A 10,972-nucleotide genomic window follows, 5' to 3' on the forward strand; every position below is an offset into this window, starting at 1 on the left:
CCCAGAGATTGTCTTACTATAGGGAGATGAGAGGGGCGTTCACATGGGGCGTCAACATTAACTTTTCACGGAGGGCGTGTCTGAAGCTTTGCACTGATTGGCCAGCATCTGCACCGAACGGGATTGGCTAGCGTCTGCACTAGTATATTTGCATAAGGCGATCTGATTGGCTGACGCCTGGGTTGGCACTTGAAAAGTTGAAAATATCTGTCATGAGCCATGCCAGTGACATGATGCAACAGCCCCATAATTCAGTTCGGTAACGCCTGAAGGCACTCAATTTAAACTAAATGAGAAGCGTTAACGCTGACACCTTGTGTGAATGGGGCGTTACTATTGGAGAAAGCATAACGGCTAACTTGGATCACGTGTCCCTTAATAACCAATCACATTACAGCCTTGACGTCACTGAATCTTAGTCACAGTTGTGCGACACTCAATTGCCGTTTATGGATACCACAGGAATGAATGAGGGCCGTAAGCTGAATCCCACCTGTCGTAGAAAGTCAGTGATTTTTCTTATAAAACAACATTTTTTTGTGGTAAACTCAAAAAATAGTTCCTGGTCTCCTTTCCCACGTTCCGCCAGACTGGAAGCATTAGCTTTAGCAGTTACGCTTTTTCGGCTACTGGTTGCAGGCTTGCCATCTAGTGGCTTTGTTCTGCCTCGAGCAATGCCAGTGACGCAATGCAGCGGACCCTCAAGTCAGTTTGGCAACGTTTGACATCACTCAAAAAGTAAACGAAGAAGTGTTGACGCCCTGTGTGAATGTACTGTGACGAGTCGACTGCCTCCCCCCTTATTGTCAGCTGCACCCCGTCGGTAATCGCCGCCCTTCACCAGGCTCCCGACGGGAGTGGGCGTGTGGGAGGAGGAGGGGCGCTGAAACATCCAGGTCTGGCGGCGTGTGATGGGGCACACCTGATGTGAATGAAGCCTCATCACCGCCGCTGTTAAAATGCCGAGCGCGCCTCTCCTCAGGAGACCGGTCTCTTCCCCGTGCATGCATGCTGGTGTCCTCGTGGGTCCAGGAAGGGGTGAAGAGGGAACCAGCGCCGCAGGACGAGTTGCCGGACCCCGCGGGTTCGGATGAGGACCGCACCCGTGACGGCTGACTGGCCAAGATGCCGGGCCGTGATATCCCCCAGAAGCGCCACGTAGGTGGAGGAGGACGATGCCGCTAGAGAAGCCGCCGCCCCTCGCACCCCGGACCTGAGTGGGGAGCGCGTGCGGCCGCCGGACTCCGCCCCTTACCTGGACCCTTCCCTTCGGAACACTACCCCTCCTTCACGGAACCCCGTCACATCGAGGACACCAGATCCCCCTTTTTCTTTTGGACACTTTTTCCCCCTTTTTGGACACTTTCTGTTTTATTGTTTAATAAAAGCCTCTCCGAGGCCTGACGTCACACCCACTGTGTCTGTCGCTTTCCTCCGCCCCCGTGACAAGTGGTGGAGAATGCTGCGTGGGCGGCGACCGGATGACGGGGATGTCGCTTGGGGGGGGGAATGTGACGAGTCGACTGCCTCCCCCCTTATTGTCAGCTGCACCCCGTCGGTAATCGCCGCCCTTCACCAGGCTCCCGACGGGAGTGGGCGTGTGGGAGGAGGAGGGGCGCTGAAACATCCAGGTCTGGCAGCGTGTGATGGGGCACACCTGATGTGAATGAAGCCTCATCACCGCCGCTGTTAAAATGCCGAGCGCGCCTCTCCTCAAGAGACCGGTCTCTTCCCCGTGCATGCACGCTGGTGTCCTCGTGGGTCCAGGAAGGGGTGAAGAGGGAACCAGCGCCGCAGAACCAGTTGCCGGACCCCACGGGTTCGGATGAGGACCGCACCCGTGACGGCTGACGGGCCAAGATGCCGGGCCGTGATATCCCCCAGAAGCGCCACGTAGGTGGAGGAGGACGATGCCGCTAGAGAAGCCGCCGCCCCTCGCACCCGGACCTGAGTGGGGAGCGCGTGCGGCCGCCGGACTCCGCCCCTTACCTGGACCCTTCCCTTCGGAACACTACCCCTCCTTCACGGAACCCCGTCACATCGAGGACACCAGATCCCCCTTTTTCTTTTGGACACTTTTTCCCCCTTTTTGGACACTTTCTGTTTTATTGTTTAATAAAAGCCTCTCCGAGGCCTGACGTCACACCCACTGTGTCTGTCGCTTTCCTCCGCCCCCGTGACAAGTGGTGGAGAATGCTGCGTGGGCGGCGACCGGATGACGGGGATGTCGCTTGGGGGGGGGAATGTGACGAGTCGACTGCCTCCCCCCTTATTGTCAGCTGCACCCCGTCGGTAATCGCCGCCCTTCACCAGGCTCCCGACGGGAGTGGGCGTGTGGGAGGAGGAGGGGCGCTGAAACATCCAGGTCTGGCAGCGTGTGATGGGGCACACCTGATGTGAATGAAGCCTCATCACCGCCGCTGTTAAAATGCCGAGCGCGCCTCTCCTCAAGAGACCGGTCTCTTCCCCGTGCATGCACGCTGGTGTCCTCGTGGGTCCAGGAAGGGGTGAAGAGGGAACCAGCGCCGCAGAACGAGTTGCCGGACCCCGCGGGTTCGGATGAGGACCGCACCCGTGACGGCTGACGGGCCAAGATGCCGGGCCGTGATATCCCCCAGAAGCGCCACGTAGGTGGAGGAGGACGATGCCGCTAGAGAAGCCGCCGCCCCTCGCACCCCGGACCTGAGTGGGGAGCGCGTGCGGCCGCCGGACTCCGCCCCTTACCTGGACCCTTCCCTTCGGAACACTACCCCTCCTTCACGGAACCCCGTCACATCGAGGACACCAGATCCCCCTTTTTCTTTTGGACACTTTTTCCCCCTTTTTGGACACTTTCTGTTTTATTGTTTAATAAAAGCCTCTCCGAGGCCTGACGTCACACCCACTGTGTCTGTCGCTTTGCTCCGCCCCCGTGACAGTACCGAAACACCCTATGGCTCAGCCAGCTACAGTAGCCACGCCCCGAACTCTCACTATTGGTTGCGTGGAGATATGCAAATACCTAGGCTGACAGCCAGGTAGGACATCCTACCATTGCATTAGGACTAAAAATATTTATGAAAAAAAACAACCTTTACCCTAAAGTCTTGGATTATCGTCGTTTTACCGTTTATTCATCCTATCAGTGACATTAACGCAGCAAATATGTAAATAAGAACATTAACCCAGAGTTTAAGAGTGTACAGTGTGAAACGTCAGCTTATGAATACCCAGGATTAATTGTTAACCCCAGTTTGAAACGTGTAGCAAGATAACACAGGATTCCGTTTATCCAGGTTTTAGAATGACCCAGGGTTAACTATTTTAAGCGTGCAAGGCTTGGCAGAATGCGGCAAAATATCACTAAGCTGCTCTCAGTTTATATTTTCTCTTTTTCCTCCACTGCTCATAAGAGACCTCTTCAATCAAAAAATATTCTCTCCAGCATCTGATATGTAATTGAATTTCGGAGGTAAAAGATAAACTATGTGAGATTATGCTTTTAAAGGTGCACAGCTTGTTCATTTCACCTGTGTTCCTGGTAAAGTGTGTTCCTATAAAGTAAAAAAAAAAACACTGACGTCATTACTGAACTCATGCATAGAAGTATTCATGCTTATGAGAAGCATGCTGACGGATTTATATAATACAATTCTTGACTGGTACCAATAGTGCCCATCCAACTCTTCCAGCTTCAGTTTGATGCCCACAAGAGCCCTTATCTCCCTCTGCAAACCCACAGGGGTCAGGTGTGTGTGTGTGTGAGGGGTACTTGACAGGTGGCAGCGCAGCCAGCTCCCCATATTAAATATGGATGTGAATGTGAAGAGCGAACTTGTTGGTGTGATATTGCAGCAAACCCATCACATAGGCAAGAGTACTGCTGTTGTTTTCCCAGCAGTCATAGACTGTGTCAGTGGGGTTGAGAGAGAACATTGGTTATATGGGCTTAAAAACAGCATGGTCTGTTCGAGTGAGGGAACAACACTGACTTCTTTCAAGATGATTAGAGTGCACAGTAAACATCACGCTACACATAATCATCTGTTATTTTATGAGACTGTGCAGCTTGTATTTGCAAAAGTGAGTAGCTTTTTAAGATCTGTACAAACCCCTTTTGGAAGAAAAAGAAATGGCAGTTTTAGATTTGACATTGTTTATTAGGTGAATAGCTTGAACAAAAATGACATTTATGACTTACATAGTGTATGAGCTTTATGGAATTATTTCAAGTTACTTCTCTAGAGCTTTTACTTTTTTTTAAGCTTGATATCTTCAGTCCTAATCCATGGAATTCAATAGATAGTAGTATGGAGTTTCCAGTTTTCTTCTTTTGTGATCTGTTCTGTAATTACTTTCATGTTTTTACATTTACACAGATATTTTAATTAGCCATTTTTGACAGCACCCATTCACTTCAGAGTATCTGTTTGTGAGCAACTGAGTTAAAGATTTCCCAAAATATGTTGTGATAAAGAAACAAGCTCATCTACATCTTGGATGGCCTTGAGGGTGAGTAAATTTTAATTTTTGGGTGAACTATTCCTTTAAGTTAGAAAATGTCTGTTTGTCTAGTGCCACTAGTTAAATGATGTGTGTGATGTGAGTGCTTTTGTGCTGAAAACAAAACCTTTAAAACCTCTGCAAGTGTTGATGTTGTAATTTTGGTATTGGTAATGGTCAGAGGTTTATCAATGGTCAAGTTTATCAGTTTGCATTTCATTTTATATGATGCTTCTGCTTTTATGAAGGGTAAAAACCCAGTTCTTGTAACCTGTCCAAGTTGTTGAATATTGGACAGATTACATAAATCTCAAGCCAGAAAACATATTTTTCAGGCAGGTGGTTATGCTGTACGCCCTTGTCTTATGTCCTTCTATTTATAAATTGATCCAGTGAATGGCTGCAGAATTAATTTGGCACAAATGATCAAACCAAGTTGAATCTGCAAACAACTGATGCTTGAGCTTTTCTCAAACCGTAACCTTTTAACCTTAACCTTTTGACCCATAAAAATCAAACCTTAAAACATGCAAAACATTGAAAAGTATAACAATGTAAAACTATATACACATGTAATTATTATTTTCTATAACTTCTTTAGCTTTGAAATCACAGGAATAAATTACATTTTAAAATATATTCAAATAGAATGTCATTATTTTAAATACTTTAAACATAAATGCAGACTTGGTGAGCAGAACAGAATTCTTTAAAAAACATTAACATCAAAAACTTTTGACTGGTAGTGTATATTACTTAATTTTATTATTTATTATTTATTTTTATTGTCTTGTTTTAAATTCTATTTATTTAATTTTTGTCATTTTTTTTTCATTATATGTGTATGTAAGATACTATAAATCGTAACAAATTCCTTGCGTGCACATTTGGTGAATAGAGATTATTTAGCATTTGATTCTAAATAAAGAAAGAAAGAAAAGGAGCAGACTGAATTGTATGAATGTATGAGTGAATAACAACTTGATATTATAAATGCATTGAGGCGACATCTCTTGAGATGTGTTTTAACCAGTGAGCATATTGTGTACTCACTATATAGCAAAAACAATTCTTTTCTTTCTATATGTACTGAAGGCAGATCTGTCAGCTTTCAATCAGAACTAAACTGCATTGATGACACTGACAACAACTCCAGTACCTGCGATATTTCACATTTCTGTTATAAACACCCACACAAACACACATTGAAACGAAGTCTCGTATTCCAACACAACCCTCAGTAACCTCGAAAGATCTCCCCCTTACATCCACTGACACCAGATCCAGCAGACTGGCCAAGACAATGATTTCCTGTCACTCCAGCTCTACATCACACCCTAAGAGAGGTGCTAATGCCCCTCTAGATACTGATAAATCTGAGACTGTGATGAGTTCTAATGTCTTATTTCATCTCCAGCAATGACTGCCAGCCAAAAGCTTAAAGACGCAGGATTTACCATATTTAAACTGGTGGAAGCGAGTGCCTGATTTACATGATGTTCCAAAGACATTTTAAGGTTTTTCTAATGTCTCTGCATTAAGAATGATATACAGTACAGTTCAAAAGTCTACCAAATACTAAGAAATTCTTTACATAATATATAAAAATTACAAACCCATGTAAATAAATGATTTCACTACTTGCTACTAAATATTCATTGAGATTGATTTTGCAAATTAGATTATGTTCCATTAATGCATTCATGTAATATTCAGTAATCATGACAAGCTACATTAGTCATATTGCTGGTTGGTGGTCATATGAATCTAATGTTAGACGTGGTGTCCAGAATTGTTCAGAAATGCTTGTCTATTGTATCGCTATATTTGTGTTTGGAGAGAAGAAAGATGTTGTATAATGATTATTTTAGGATTGAGAATAATAAGTTTATTTCTGCAATTCAAATGCGTGTAGATTCAAATGAGATTCTCTGTAGATGCGCTTTGGGAGATGATGCCAATCAACCTCACACAACAGGGCTTGACAATCAGGTCGTCTTCTCTATAGTGTCCTCATGCATTGCAAATACAATAACTGCCACCATTGTGTTTCTGAATCAGTGATGTGATTGGTTGATGAATTTGAACATGTATTGGTTGAGGTACATGAATGTGTTCCAATTATTGATGTTCAAAAAAGCATTCTACCATTCTATTATTATTGCTGTATTATGTTTACTTGGCAAAATATCACAGATTTTATAGTAGAAGTGCAAATTTTCAGTAGATTACGATATCTGTGCAGCATACAACAGAGAATACTGTGTCCCACAATGTAGTGTGTTTAACTTATAGAATAAACATACAGACATGATTTTTTATATACAGTTGAAGTCAAAAGTTTACATACACCTTGCAAAATCTACTAAATGTTTATTATTTTATTTATTATCAAACTGTATGATTTTAAGATCCATCTTTTCACATGGAGGACAACTGAGGGATTCATATGCAACTATTACAGAAGGTTCAAACGCTCACTGATGCTCCAGAAGGAAAAATAATGCATGCAGGTGCCAGGGGGTGAAAACTTTTGGAATTTTAATATCAGGGTAAATTTAACTTTTGTCTTCTGGGGAACATGTAAGTATCTTCTGTAGCTTCTGAAGGGCAGTACTAAATGAAAACAAAAAGATATTTAGATAAAATAAGAAAAATGTACATATCTTCATTCTGTTCAAAAGTTTTCACCCTCCGACTCTTAATGCATTGTTTTTCCTTCTGAAGCATCAGTGAGCGTTTAAACCTTCTGTGATAGTTCCATATGAGTCCCTCAGTTGTCCTCAGTGTAAAAAGATGACCTCAAAATCATACTGTCATTGTTGGAAAGGGTTCAAATACACAAAAATGCTAAGAAAACAAACAAACAAAGAATCTGTGGGACCTAAAAGACTTTCCTGTAGAACAGCAGGCAGTTTAACTGTTTAGGACAAACAAGGGACTCATAACCAACTATCACTAAACAAAAAAACATAAATGTTGATCATTTAGGTATGTGTATGTAAACTTTTAAACGGGGTCATTTTTATGAATTCAACTATTATTTTCTCTAGTGGACTATATGTTAACATCTTCTGTGTGAAATATCTTATTCAGGTCAGTACTAAATAAAAAATAACATGCATTTTGTATGATCCCTCTTATTTTGGTAAAATAATTAACATTTTGCAGATTCTGCAAGGTGTATGTAAACTTATGACTTCAACTATACATACATACTATTACATATATGCAGTGTTCAGCGTGTAGTACGGTGTTGAACTGAACATGAGGTAGTGCTTGGAGCTAAAAAAAAATACTTTGGTGATGATTTCCCAAAGGTTGCCTTGATTATTTTTTTATTGAAATCCAGATCGGCCATCAAATTTGATTAACATGCTCAAAAACCTGATTGCAGCTGATTTTCAGGCAGGTCTTTGAAACTGTTTTCTAATTTATTAGAGGCTGACTCATCCAGCAAATGAGATTGGTTTTATGCAACAAATTGTTTTCAAATGATGCTGAATCAATCCAAATTCAAACTGTTTTTGCTCAGTCATTGTTCCCTGTTGAATTGCTCGTGTTCAGAGACCATAACTGTACTTGCACATGTATGTGCATAGCATTTCACTTATTTGTGTGAAAGTGATATGATGTTTACATCACTATTGTATAGTATAGATACATATTTGAAATAAACATCTGCATTTTTAACTAAAAGCTTTTACATTTAAGGAAAATGTTAATAAAATTATCCCACCAGACGAAAAACAAGCCCACGGACATCAGACCTGGATGAAGTACTGTCTAATCAATTTACACTTTACTATCCATTTTGCTATCGTTCCAGAACATAAATATAAAAATAAACCCACTGGACATCATGGTGTATATATATATATATATTCCCCTCCTATCTCCTATCTAAGAAAAAGAAAGTAAATTATTGATAGCTTCCATTAAACATGCAGGATGCATCTACAGGAACGAAGGTTTTTTTTCTATTGAGGAGCTGACAGAAGCTCCAGCAGAGTGAGTCTGGGGTTTTTTTTTTTTTCAACCTTTACTTCTCCCAGCACCTGTAGAACTTTTGTTTTGGAATTCAGTAATGAGTGAGTCAGAGCAACACTGCTGGAACGGATCCCTACGGATCATAACCCAAACCTGGACGTGTTTTCATACTCTCACACATGCCGGAACGTCTTTGATTCTCTCCTCCTGCCTCTCTGTCTTTCCGAGTTCGCTCTGGAGCTGTCTCTCTCTCTCGAACACAACAACCTAAACCAAATTTCTCTCTCTCTCCTCTTGTTTTTGACTCAATAGCCTAATCGATCTCTCTTTCTAATACCAGCAGCATAAATCTATCACCAACTAATTTAATCAGAGCTGATTTCAGTCTTGTACAATTAAAATTCATCATCAGAATGAAGCATGTATCATCACACAAGCGAAGTCATGTGATGTTAATGACTCAAATTATGAGATCTGTTACAAAACCTAGTGAGCTGCCTACCTAGAAAGCATTTTAAGGAGCTTAAAAATGCAAAAAATACCACACTCACCCAAAAAAGAAAATTTGCTGAAAAAGGTACTTACCCTCAGGCCATCCAAAATGTAGATGAGTTCTTTATCAGAACAGATTTGGAGCAATTTAGCATTACATCACTTGCTCACCAATGGATCCTCTGCAGTGAATTGGTACCATCAGAATGATAGTCCAAACAGCTGCTAAAAACACTGAAATGATCCACAAGTAATCCACATTAATCCAGTCCATCATTTACCATCTTGTAAAGTGAAAAGCTGTGTGTTTGTAAGAAACAAATCTTTCATTAATACGTTTTAGTGTTCATGCTAAAATACAAGTCCTCTATCTGTAATAAAGTGTTTTCACGACACGTCATTGGTCGGTCATATTGGCAGCACTTAGCGTAATCACTGAATATGCCACTGAACCGAATGGAACTTGGAATTTTTGCTGATTATTGCTGCTGAAAATGGTCAGTTATTGTCATATTTTGGGGCTGTACTAATTGGTGGGACCATGAAAAACATTTGGAATACTATAGACTGCCAAAAACTATAACAAATCACGGAGAAGAAAGCACAGTCTGAGGAACAAAAGGTGTTTGTGGTTGGCCAAACTGAAGCAGGATTTCCAACATTCGTGTTTGTTTTGATCATTTCCATTCAGGCAGGTGAAAAATTAGGCTAATATCTTAATTAATACTGTTCATATGTTTTTGTTACCACCTATTAACTTTAGTTTGTTGAAATATTGCACCCTTTCCTGCTTACTAAGTCCTTGTCTATATGATTTAGCAGCTTCCACACATTTTTCCGTGGTTTAGACAGCATAAATTAGCAGAACAAGGTATTCAGTAGTATATTAAGCGCGCAATCAATGCTGTTGTTTACATCCGAGTATTGCCAATATGGCAGCAGGTCCGTGTAACTGACCAAATCGTGATGTAAGTGCAAACCCTCTATTAAAGCCAAGTATGAATCTTAAGTTAGTGTTTTTAAGCATTTTACATTTATTCCAAAATAATAACTCAAATATAATAAACAATATATTTTATTCTGAACGTATGTTCAGCTATTCTTTTAAATAGCTAACTTTTAACTATTTTTACATTTTTTTAAACATAACTTAACAAAGCTCTGTAAATATTGGTCACAGACTCTCACGTAACTGACTTTCCCCTATTCATCCTCAATTACCCCCCACCAAGGCGGTCTGTTAAAACTCAGTGGGCTCAGGAGAGGTGAGAGACTTTACTAAATAAATAAATAATAAAAATAAATAGGCAGCAACATTATATCAGTCATTATTGCCGTCTTAAAATGCAGCTGTCCATACAGGCATCAAACATCAATCAGAAAAAGATGTGTTTTAGACCAGAGCTGAAGTATGTCATTTATATGTTAGTATCTCAGTAATTGACTGTGTGTATGTGTTTAAAGCGCTAAGATCTAAATCTGAGCTGTTAGAACATGATGAAAGGGTTCAAGGCTGCAGGTTGTGACTATGCGGCGAGAGCAGCCTGTGTCTACAGCTCACTATTCATCTCTGCTCACCCAGTAGGAAATTCTCTTTCTCTCTTTCTCTCACTCACACACACACACACACTTTTGACACTGGTGCAGATACTCACAATCTCACAATCAAAGGCTGCATCTTCTGGGAATTTACTTTGGTTCTTTTATCTTGTAACAGAGGAAGTGAGCGAGGGACATGGGAGGGAAAACAACGTTATGATGTTTGTTTCCCCCTGTTTTATTTGTGTTGGTTTCTGTTGTTGGAATAAGACTCACTACCTCTGAACTTATAGATCTTTGTGGCTTTTGTTGACTTGGATCTCTCTTTCTCTGCACGTCTCTTTTAGAGAGTTTTGTAATTGCAGTTAGTGTCAGGATTGCAGGTTTTATAGTCTGAATATTTATAACAGAATGTAATGCATAGTGACTAGGAATCATTTACTAAAACTGTCATATAATAAAATGGAAA

This window comes from Labeo rohita, chromosome 11, assembly GCF_022985175.1.
Source record: "Labeo rohita strain BAU-BD-2019 chromosome 11, IGBB_LRoh.1.0, whole genome shotgun sequence".
NCBI classification, from domain to species: domain Eukaryota; kingdom Metazoa; phylum Chordata; class Actinopteri; order Cypriniformes; family Cyprinidae; genus Labeo; species Labeo rohita.